Here is a 10,000-nt window from a genome sequence, read left to right as displayed (position 1 = left end):
AGAGAGAGAGAGAGAGAGAGAGAGAGAGAGAGAGAGAGAGAGAGAGAGAGAGAGAGAGAGAGAGAGAGAGAGAGAGAGAGAGAGAGAGAGAGAGAGAGAGAGAGAGAGAGAGAGAGAGAGAGAGAGAGAGAGAGAGAGAGAGAGAGAGAGAGAGAGAGAGAGAGAGAGAGAGAGAGAGAGAGAGAGAGAGAGAGAGAGAGAGAGAGAGAGAGAGAGAGAGAGAGAGAGAGAGAGAGAGAGAGAGAGAGAGAGAGACAGAGAGAGAGACAGAGAGAGAGAGAGACTGCAACAATTGAAAATCTGAAGCTTTTCATTTCAGTGTGAAGACGACCTTTACTTCACTTTCCTTTCCCTGCTGTGTTTTGTCCTGCACCTGCTCCTGTATCCACACCTGTGTCTGTATATGAATCTTCACCTGTGTCTGTATATGAAGCTTCACCTGTGTCTGTATATGAAGCTTCACCTGTGTCTGTATATGAACCTTCACCTGTGTCTGTATATGAATCTTCACCTGTGTCTGTATATGAACCTTCACCTGTGTCTGTATATGAACCTGCAGAATATTTTTATGATTTAATCTTTAAAATGTAAAAACTTGACTCCACAGAGCTGAAGGTGACGTCTCTAAATATTCAGTGTGAACAGAAAATCTAATCCCCTGATGTGAGAGACTGAAATCTGAATATTTGACATCGTTTCACTATTTTATCTTGAAAAATGACTGAAACGATTGATTATTGATATAACTGCTGATAATCAATCGATCGTTTCTGGTGTGAGATTATTCAGACAGTTTAACTCCAACAGTCTGACATGAGGAGAGAAAACTGAAGCTGAATCTGTTTCAATGAGCTGCTTAAAATAATTCTGCATGTGGGACACGATCATCATTGAGGTGAAAAACACACACACACAGACACACACGCACGCACACACACACACACACACACAGGAGGGAGTGAACACGTTACCAGACAAAAGGCGGATGATCAGGACGTGAGAGAAAATCCACACGAAAATTAAAGTACAGAAAATGGAGCGTTGTGCAGCCGACACACACACACACACACACACACACGCACACGCACACACACACGCACACACGCACACACACACGTATCCAGGTCACCAGAGGAAACAGAACACTCTGCATCAGGTTACAGTCAGACCTCCGCCTCCCCTCCGTCTCTGCTCAACATGTCTGTTTCCTCTCCATCCTCCATCCCTCCATCTTTGTATCCGTCTGTCCGTCTCTTACCTCCCTCCCTGTCGCCTCCTCGTCCACATCATCTCTGCATCTTCCTCCTCCTCCTCCTCGCTGCTGCAGCTTCACACAGACCGACACGCAGCAGCAGATCCGTGTCAGCGCCACCCGCCGACCCCCTCAACACACACACACAGCTTCCTCCCTCTCTGTTTCCCTAGCAACAGCACAGCAGCATCACACCTCCTCTAGCCCCGCCTCCTCCTCCTCCCCCCTCCATCCTGTCGCCAGATAAATATTTCAGCTTCAACTGAAGCGTGAGGAGCTGCTCCTCCCCCCAGATTAAATATTCAACAGCCCGGTGTGTGTGTGTGTGTGTGTGTGTGTGTGTGTGTGTGTGTGTGTGTTAAAAAGATATTTTACTATATTACTGGAATGCAACCAGTGATTATATTCATGACAGATTCCTGTTAATCAATGAATCTATTAGTGTGTTTAGAGTCACAGGTTTTTATTTCATTCTATTTCATATCCTCAGAGTTTATTTAGTCTGTTTCAGTTACTGAACATAATCAAGTCTTTTCACTTGTTTCTCACCTACTTCAGTTGTTTTTTATGAATTTCACTTGTGTTGATCTTCAGTAGGGAGTCACAGGAGTGGCTGGGGGTGGGGGTGTGATAGTGTTCTCTATGGAGGAGCCGTGGGTTTAAAATGATGAGAAAAAGTTGGTTGTATAATTTATCTTATCAATTTATCTTCCTTGTGATTTTCTAAATAAAGAATCTGTAAAAGAATAAGAAAATAAATGTACAAATACAAACAGGAATAAATAATTAAATATAAATATATAAGATCTATTATATAAGAATATATTTTCCCTTATTGCCTTTGCTTTGACTGTCAGCCTGGACAGGAACATTCCCGTGTTCCCTGTCTCTCTTCACTGTCCTACCAAAATAAAACTGTCCCAGGTTCTTTTGCACAAGCTTTCCTATAACAGTGTTGAAGTAGTCGGCCATATTGGTTTTGGGGATGTTGGAGAAGTCAGGTGATCTGTGAGTTTGATTTGAGTGGTGAAGTCCTTGGTCTGAAAAAGTTTGAGAAACACTGATTAAAAGGTACAGAACAGTCTGTGATGCTGTTCAGTGTGTGTGTGTGTGTGTGTGTGTGTGTGTGTGTGTGTGTGTGTGTGTGTGTGTGTTTAGCAGATTAACATCAGATGATGAATCCTCGTTACATAACTGATCAGACTCGACCCAGAACACCGTCGACACGTAACGAGTCAGAGGGTCGGAGGATTTCAGACATTAATGTCTCGCATCATGTGATCGTGTGATCGGATGATTCCTCTGATGATGTCACAGACATCACGCTGTCATTCAAAGACCATCTGAGAACCAGAAACATCAGGTTTAACTGGAACGTGAACCAGGAAACAGGAAGTCTCAGAACTCAGAGAATATCTGAGATCAGGTCCAGGAGAGGTTCAGAGTCCAGCAGCGTGGAGGACTCAGGTCTCACAGGTGGTCTGGGGTCTGGAGGAACCTTCACAGCGTCTACACTGGACCATGGAGACATCCTGTCATTACTGCAGACACCAGTCTGAGCTGACTCTAGAGGTCAGAGGTCGTCACTGGTCCTCATCAGGCCCCGACACCTGAACCACAACCCCAGATCACAGACTCTTTACTGGTTTTACTGGGGCATGTGTGTCACCAGTTTAACCTGGAAAACCCCCCACAGGAAGGTCCCAGACCGGTTCAGGTCCAGACCGGTTCAGGTCCCTGTACCACCATGACTCCAAACCGCCAGTTGCACAAAACACCGGAAGTTTTCTCCTAAAGTCTGACACTTCAGGTTTAATTTCTCCTCAGCTGACGGAGGTACTTGAGGGTGTTGCACAGAATCTTAAATGGTTTCCTTCGTTAAGTAGTTTACAGCAGTGAAATTCTACTGTTTCCATGGAGACTGTTTGCTGCCATTAGCACCTGTGATACCTGTGATCTCATCCTCCTGCTGTTTTGTTTTGGGGGGAACTTCACCACAGTGAACTTTAGTCTCTAAGGTCTTTAAGTGAAGACGAGGAGAAATCCTTAAAACGTCAGTGAACATATGAAGGAAATCTTAATGAGAAGAAGATTTAAGGGCATTTTGTGCAACTGGCCCCTGGATCTCTGAAATTCCCTGCATCAATAAAACTTAACCAACTACCCACAGAACATTAACTTACTAGATGAATAAATGGTAAATGAGCTTATACAGCTGTTCCCTAGTCTTAATGACCACTCAGCGACTTATACCAAAAACCACATTCACCTATTCACACACTGATGGAACCGCCATCCGACAATTTGGGGTTCAGCATTTTGCCCAAAGACACTTCAACATGTGGACTAGAGGAGCCGGGGATCGAACCACTGACCTTCTGATGAGTGGACAACTCACTCTGACCTCCTGAGCCACAGCCGTCCATCTTGTTTTATGACTGAATGTCTATAAAGTCGATGTAAACTGAGACGAAAGACCTGCAGAGAACCTGAGTTCTGCTTCATAAACGTAGAGACGAGAGGAAACAAAGAACTGAAGTGAGAATTTGTGTTTTAGTAGATAAAACACCTGAACAAAGAGTCCAACAGTAAAACTCAACCATTTAACTTCTGTCTCGTATTATCTTAAAGGTCTGTGTCCATGTGTAGTGTGATTATAGATCAGCTCTAGCTTCTATATTAATACTGTGAAAGTATCAAAGCCTCAGTCCACAGAGAAATGCACACAGCCTGTATTCAGAAACTGAGCCTTAAAACCAGCCGTCAGGACTTCTGGAACTTTGTGATGTCACAACAAAGCAGTCACCAAGCCCCGCCCACCTGGACCCACCATCCAAACCTTGCAGGATTTGGTTTCTCTGAGTGTTTTTACCTGAAATCTGCTGTATTTTTATTGGATCACTCAGAAAACAGTCAGCCAATCAGAAGAGAGGCTCAGAGCCTCCTCTCTTCTGATTGGCTCACTGACCTGTTGTTACTAGAGCTCCAGAGAGAAGCCTGAGAGAGGAGATGTAAAACTACACTGAGATGGTTTTTATATCTTCTGATGGATCAACACTTCAAATAAAACACAGAAGAAGAAGAAACATGGAGCTTTAAAATAGTATATAATAATAATATAGTTGCCAATCCATTTTCTGTTGAGCAGCTCATCTGTCAAATGAAAAGTAGAATTAAGTAGAAACGGCAACAAGTACAGGTGCCTCAGATTTGTCCTTAAATTAATATATTATTTATCTCTTGCTTCTCAGCAGTTCTTTCACACCTGTGTTCATTGTTCTCAGGTGTCTGACCCTGAACTCCGTCTCCTCACCTGAACTCCCTTCCTGCTGTCGGGGACATTACGAACTCCTCCTCCTCCTCGCCTCCTCTTCCCTTCAGCTCTGCAGCTCATCAACTCCACCTGATCGACTCCACGACCACCACGAGTCCCTGACGCCCCCCAGACCTCAGCGACGCCCCCATCCTCCAGACCAACTTTCTGCACCACAGCCTCCGAGGTCCCGCCCGGCTCTACGGCCTTGTTCCGGTTCTTGAAGAGGCTGTGGAGGGTCAGAACAGCCAGGGTGCACAGGACGTACATGACCCAGCCCCACAGGTCCAGTTCAAGGTTACTCCAGGTGGATGTTTGGCTTCATCGTATCCAGATCCGGATCAGGTTAAGACGAGGTACAGGTGAGGGGCTGCAGGTGTCATCCTCCAAGTCAGTGAGATTTAGATTCAGCCTCGAGAACCAGAACCAGGACTCTGTGTTTTCCTCCCGGCTGAATGAAGCTCATCCGCTCTGTTTTAATCCTGCAGTGTTGTGTTTGTATAATCCTCTCCCTCTCTCACCTGGTTCACCTCTGTCCTGAATCCCGCCCCCTCAGCGTCAACATCACATTTCCACAGAGCTGATAAAAACCTCTGGACCTTGTCCCGTCCTCTCTGCTGCTGCCGCCGCCGTCACGTACACAGTCGTTGGACAGGTAACCAGAGCTGCAGGAGGAGGCTTCAGTTTCTCACCGTAACTCAAGACACTCGACGTACGACGCTGTGAGCAAACTGCTCATCAGTTTAACCCTCTGAGGTCACAGCTGCTGCATCAACACATTACTCTTCTTTATTAGATTAATAGACTTTGAAGAAGTTAAAAATAAATTCACTGAACCTCTCGTTCAGAGTCTGACAGTCAAAGTCAACAGGTAGAAACTGAATCTTGAAAATTAATGTAAGAATTCTTAGTATTTGAAGCTACATTTTGATTTTTGTTTGACCAAAAAACACACAACAGTATTCTTTAAAAGAAAATCTTGAACTAAAGATCTTTGTACATCCAAAAAAAGTTGGTGGAAAAACTTTATATTTAGGATACAGGAAAAAAAACAAACAAACTTAAAGGTTTATTTGTGCTTGGGAAAAACTGTCCTACATTAAAAGATAAAACTGATTTCAGTTGAAGGAAAGATGCTAAATGGGAGTTTCAACATTTAACTTCAGCTTCAAGAATCAGCTGAATGTCTCGATATGAGTTTCTGTAGTGGTACGGTCACTTTCAAAACACAAATCTGTCGGAATAAAAACTAAATAAAAGTGATTTCGATCAGGAAACATCTGACTGAAGAGTCCACAAATAAAAAAACTAAACTGAATATTTGCTGCAGATTTTTAAAAAGCTTTGTGATCCGACCGACAGGAAACGTAAAAATCCAGATCCTCCGTCAACTTTTCCTCCATGTTTGTTCCACCGCTGAGATCAGGAGAGTTTTTGTCTTTCCTCTGTCCGGTTCGTTAGTTTGCTCGAAAGTCGTTAGTTTAGTTTGAGTCCTGATTCTTTACGAGCAGCAGCAGCAGCAGCAGCAGCAGCAGGTCCAGGACGGTCCGGCTGCTGACCAGGTCCAGGACGGTCTGAGTGTGGACCTGTAGACCGTCAGACTCCCTGCGCCGTTATCCTGTGTGACACTGCAGCAGATTAAAGCTGCAGCAGGTCGAGTCTTCACCTCCATCAGACTGAGTGAATGACAGAGAGAGAGAGAGAGAGAAAGCCCCTCCACTGTGTGTGGACGTCTCTCACCCGTCCCTCCCTCTCCCTCCCTGTCCTGGGACCATCTGTTGTTGCTGCAGGATAAAACTCTGCAGGACCTCAGCCAGTCGCTGATGATGTAACACAGGATGAAACCATGGGACGCATTTATGTAAAGTTAAACATCACCAGCCTTTACATGAAGGTTTTCAGACCCTCACAGAACTGATTCCAGACCAGTATCTGTCCGGACCATGTGTGGTCAATGTGTGAAATTTGGGGCGTAGCTGAAAACTGTTGTAAACGACTGTTGATGGAAAGAAGATAAAGCTGCTGGAAAAGTCGCTTAATGTTATAAGATGACGCAAGAAGATACGCTGATTAGCTGATTAGCATATCTATGATGTTGTGTCGTATTCGCATTCCTCCTAGTATCAGCTGGTTTCAGCTCTGTATCTGGTCTCTCCTCCTCTCTGAGTTCACATATACAGTATTTTAATGCAGCTGAATTCACAATAAAGGCATTCTCATTTACACGTTTTTCTGTTTCTGTTGTCATGACAACAGAACAAGTTAGAAACAGTGACTGAAACGTTGTACCAAATCATTTTGAAAAGAGTGACAGCCAATGGGAATGAAGTGAAGTTTTTGTCCTTTAAAGACTTATTTCCAGTTGATTTGAGGATTATTTTTACACTGGAGATGCTGAAATCAAACCTCAGTTCAAGTTGTCTCTTCATTTGGACGTGGAGTTCAAAAGTCAGACTGGAAAGTGGTCAAGATGCAGATTCAAACTGTATCTGTTGTTTACTTCAGAGGTCTTGTTGGAAACGTCTTGCAGATTTAAACAGCAACGTCCAGATGACATTAAGTTTTCAGTGTTGAGTAAAGGACTTGTTCTCCTGGTCAGAGTTGACCTTGTTGCTCAGCGTCCCGGAAACCTCGTCCTATACGTGACAGAGCCGGGGACCCTGGGACCTGGACTCGGTGGGAGCTGACAGTCTGAATCACAGCCTGTGAATCGTGATGCAAGGATCTGATTGGCTGCAGTGGGTTCAGGACCTCACTGTATATAGTGGTGACCCGTCCTGAAAATGTATTGCCGACAGAGCCGGGACTGTTTCTGGAACAAAGGAGGACGTTTCCGGTCCAGCGACCACGTTCAGGGTCCTAATGAGGGGGGAGGAGTCACAGCAGGAAATACTCGCTTCAGGTCAGGACGACTGTGCAGCAGCAGTCACATGTACTGAGGCTTCAAATACGTGTCACATATTACACTACTGTTCAATATGTGAGCTCTGTGGAGGTCGTCTCATTGTGGAGTTTTCAAGTATCCTGGAGAAGGTCTGGAGACTTCTTGAGGAGGTTTTGACAAAGTTCAAGGAGCCACTAAGAAGTTTTATGGACAAAATGCATTGCTCAACAGACATGGATTCACATGAAGCTCCAGAAACAAAAAGAAAACTAGAATCACCTCGTCGTGGTTTTATCCCTCTTCCTCTCAGACTGGGTTCAGGTTACATAACGTTTAGTCATATAAAATATTAACCATTTGCATGACATTTTGTCATAACTGCTGATAACTCTTGAGTTATCAATAAAAATAGTTTTGAGAGGTCACACTGACTTTGACCTTTGACGTTTAGCCACCAAAATCTAGTTCATCCTTGAGTCCAGGTGAACGTTTGAACCAAATTTGAAGAGATTCCCTTTGAGGAGTTTGAAATATTGCGTTCACAAGGCCGAAACTGTGTTTTGTGGGGTCACCTTGGCCTTGACATTTGACCATCAAAATCGAATCAGTTTGTCCTTGAGTCCTAGTTAATGTTCCATCAAGGTGTTACTGAGATATCGTGTCCACGAGAATGAGACAGACAGACGTACATACAGCAAATATTCAGTTTTGTTTTCTTGGATTCTTAAATCAGATGTTTCCTGATTGAAATTTCTTTTATTTAGTTTTTTTATTCAGTCAAATTTGTGTTTGCGGTTCAGATATCGATGTTCAGCACCACCACAGAAACTTGTATCGCATCCAAACATTCAGCCGATACTTGAAGCTGAACTTAGCTGAAGTACGGACGGACGGACAACCGGAAAACAAGGTGGCTCCAACTACGATCGTTGCCGGCGCAGTTTGCGCTGTTATTCATTGAGACGATCAGCTCCCGTGACGAGTTGCACAAACTTTCAAAAGACTGCCGTTACTGTTATGACAAATATAGAAGTGGCCATAAGGTCATCAACATTATTAGATTTTTTTTTACTGACGGAAACTTTAACGACTACCAGGGTTTCAGTTCACCTGTAAATAAAGAAACTCTGCTCAGTGACCTGAAGACTTCGTCACCGCTAAACGAGACAATAAAATGTTCCAGAGAAAGTAAACATGGGCTGTGGTGAGTTCAGGTTCACTCAGAGATTAATGAGTCGTTATCAGATCTGACGGTTCTGAGGAAGACGAGGGTTTAACCTCAGGGAGGGAAGATAAAACCAACACACAAGTGACTGAAGGTCAGTGTGTGAAGGTGTGTTTGTTATGCTGGGTGGGGTGAGGTGAGGTGGGGGTGGGGAGGTGGGAGCATCAGGTGTGTTAGTGGCTAAGAGGCTCAGACCCTCCAGATTACAGCAGATTAGTGGAAACACTTTCCTCTCTTCATTTAAGGAGGTTTTAATAAAAGGACTCGAGTCCAGACTGAAGTCCACATTCAGAGCCAGTCCCCCCAGGTTTTAAATACCTGGTCGGTTTCCATGGAAACACTGATAACATCTGATACACAAAAGCTGCTATGATTTAATGCAAAGAGGTGATTAACAGAGTGTGTTCAGTCAGGATCTGGACTCAGGATGGACCAGGGTTCTGACGGGTTCTGGTATTTTCAGTCCAGGTCTCAGGTGGTGAAAGGTTTTCAGTCTTTGATTCATAGCTCTACAATATTAAATTCTACGTTTTGTTACATAAGACAGTTGAAATGCGTTTGTTTCTGAGCTCAGTGAAATAAAAACAGATTTTTTCCTTCTATTGAATAAAGGATTTGAAAGGATTCAGATTTAATAAAAATCTGCTGAACCACATCCCTGCTCTGCCCTGGACTCTGTATTTTAATGTCTCATGTGCTCATGACCCCTGCTGTTTCCTCTCTACACACAGTGTTTCATTCTTTGGAAATTCTCAATATAACTGATGTTTTTTCATCTACAGCTGAAGGGAATATATTCCTCACAGAGCAGCTTCACCTCCACTGAACATCTGTACCAGCTGCACGAGTCCTAATGTCTCTGTTCAGCATCTGTAACGTGACATCATATTTCTACAGTCAGTAGTGTTTATTTTGTCGGCCATCTTTAGATTTAGTCTTTGTCTTAGTCCTGAGATCAAAACTCCATGTTTGCCTATAAACTCTTTGTGCAACACTTTAGTTTCATAAAAAAATAATTTAAAAAATGATGCAAAATAATAAAATACAGTGAATTTCAAGGTATGATCTCATGTAGAAAAACAGGATTTAGACTTTATTCACCACCTGTGTATCTGAGGAAAACCACAGCAGAGATGAAGTGTCTGAGTTTAGTGGTTTACAGATTCCCAAAATGCATCTGCACACACCCATTACAGCTCTGCACTGAGCTATTTCAGGAGGAAATTACAGAGAGACCAGCTGGGTGGAAACACACACACACACACACACACACACACACACACACACAAACACACACACACACACACACACACACACACACACACA

At 43.7% G+C, this 10,000-nt stretch overlaps 1 protein-coding gene across 5 annotated transcripts in view; it reads right to left on the bottom strand.

The window, feature by feature from the left end:
* kifc3 (kinesin family member C3) overlaps positions 1 to 10,000 on the bottom strand; it is a 46,983-nt gene that overhangs the window by 27,781 nt on the left and 9,202 nt on the right. Inside the window, exon 1 of one of the 5 annotated variants that reach the window (XM_022750513.1) lies at positions 4,566 to 4,610. The exons of 3 other annotated variants lie outside the window; for them this stretch is intronic. The gene's annotated coding sequence lies outside the window, so the exon portion shown is untranslated. Of the gene's footprint in view, positions 1 to 1,258; positions 1,307 to 4,565; positions 4,611 to 10,000 lie in introns of those variants that run through there. One more of the 5 variants, XM_022750505.1, reaches the window with a different exon arrangement.

This window comes from Seriola dumerili, unplaced genomic scaffold, assembly GCF_002260705.1.
Source record: "Seriola dumerili isolate Sdu_G_001 unplaced genomic scaffold, Sdu_1.0 BDQW01000012.1, whole genome shotgun sequence".
In the NCBI taxonomy this organism is placed as follows: domain Eukaryota; kingdom Metazoa; phylum Chordata; class Actinopteri; order Carangiformes; family Carangidae; genus Seriola; species Seriola dumerili.
The sequence above is the reverse complement of the archived record's forward strand: the minus strand, read 5'-3'. Positions and strand labels throughout refer to the sequence as shown.